The 1,668-nt window shown below is 47.8% G+C and overlaps 1 protein-coding gene and 1 pseudogene across 3 annotated transcripts in view; both read right to left on the bottom strand.

Moving 5' to 3' along the window:
* Positions 1–1,668, bottom strand: part of Ccdc171 (coiled-coil domain containing 171) — a 317,157-nt gene that overhangs the window by 261,591 nt on the left and 53,898 nt on the right. The window lies entirely within an intron of this gene.
* Positions 459–1,668, bottom strand: part of LOC110323174 — a 6,299-nt pseudogene continuing 5,089 nt past the window's right edge.

Here is a 1,668-nt window from a genome sequence, read left to right as displayed (position 1 = left end):
CCTGCCTCTGCCTCCCAAGTGCTGGGATTAAAGGTGTGCACCACCATGCCCGGCCCATTTTTTTTTTTAAAGTCAAATAATTTATTAGCACATAGAACCCTCCAGAAAAATACTGCTTTGTGGTCTGTTGGGAAGGAGCAAAGGTCGTGCCTGTACTTGGTCAGTATCTTCAGCGTGCACTTCTAAATCCCAGCCCGGGTGTGCAGACCTCATTTTCATAGCGGCAGAATATGGTATTCGGTCAGGTGGTGGGGCTGCCCTGCTACTCATTTTCAACACTGAAGCTCAAGTCGGTCCGTGGTTTTCACGTTAATAAAACTCAAGCAGGTGGTGTGCTCTCAGCTGTCTAAATGTCCCCTCTATCCACAGGGACAGTGCCTAAGGAACCTTCGGTCCCCACTTCCCTGGTCTGCGGAGGAGGAAGGGCAGGCCAGGCAGGCCTGAGGCACAGCCTTTATTCACACCAGGAGTCCATTGGTCCTGAGGACCTCTGTGAACTTGCAGATTTTCTTCTCCACATTCTTTCCTGCCTGTTTAGGTAGCCTCAAGAGCTACTTCTTCTTCCGATAGTGGATCTTGGCCTTTTCCTTCCGTTTCCCCTCCAGAGTGGCTGCCGCTGCCTGGTACTTCCACCCGACCTCATGAGCCAGACGCCCCCAGTAAGCAAACTTTCTGGTAGGCTTCAGCCGCACAACCTTGAGGGCGGCAGGGACCACCATCCGCTTTTTCTTGTCATAGGGTGGAGGGATTCCATCCAACACCTTGAGGCGCTCCAGGGCAGCCTGGCCCCTCTCGGTCTTGTGGGGCAGCATGCCTCGCACAGTGTGCAGCCAAAAATGCAGCTCAGGGCTCGGAAGTCTCGAGAGGGGTCGGTATTCATCTGCTTTCAGAGTAAGGAAGGACAGATACTTTAACTTGTTTCTGTAGAAATATCCAGAAATGTTGATGCCCTCACGGCGTATAGCCACCACCTTCCAGACCACAATGGTCGCCAGGCGGCCCAGAAGAGGGCCTCGGCCATCCAGTACGAGAACCTGCCCTTCCGCCGTCTTCGGCAGCCGCCTGGTTCTAGTACCATTGTTTGGTTTGGTTTGGTTTGTGTTTAAGTTTTTAGAGGAAGGTTGAGACAGGCCCTCCAGTGAGCCTGGAACTCAGCAAGCAGGTCAACCCAGGGAACCAGGGAGCCCCAGGGACATGACCGTTTCCATATCCCCAGGGCCGGGAGCAAGTGCAAGGGAAACACTTGAACCAGCTGAGCTCTCGCCTTCCCATAGTTTATTAAATATAGTTTAAAATTCTGTAATAAAAGTCCATAATTCTGTAATAAAAGAATCAACAAAACATTTTTATTTCTTATACACATAATTCAGTAACTAATTACTAATCTGGCTCCCACTCAAAAACATCAAGATAAAGTTCCAGGTTTCCAGGACAGAACAAGATCAAACAGGCTGAAATAATAAACTGGAGATCACATGGGTTTTTTTCACACCTACCCATTTTGAATGAAGTGTGCTAAAAAAAAAAAAAACAAATTTATATGATGTTTATTATAACTATAGCTATCAATAAATCAGCAAGGCAATAAAAAATAACCAAGTCTTTAAGCAAACACCTCCCAAGAGTGGGACTTGTTGATAGGCATAATTAAATAAGTGCACTCATCAT

This window comes from Mus pahari, chromosome 6, assembly GCF_900095145.1.
Source record: "Mus pahari chromosome 6, PAHARI_EIJ_v1.1, whole genome shotgun sequence".
Lineage (NCBI taxonomy): Eukaryota > Metazoa > Chordata > Mammalia > Rodentia > Muridae > Mus > Mus pahari.
The sequence above is the reverse complement of the archived record's forward strand: the minus strand, read 5'-3'. Positions and strand labels throughout refer to the sequence as shown.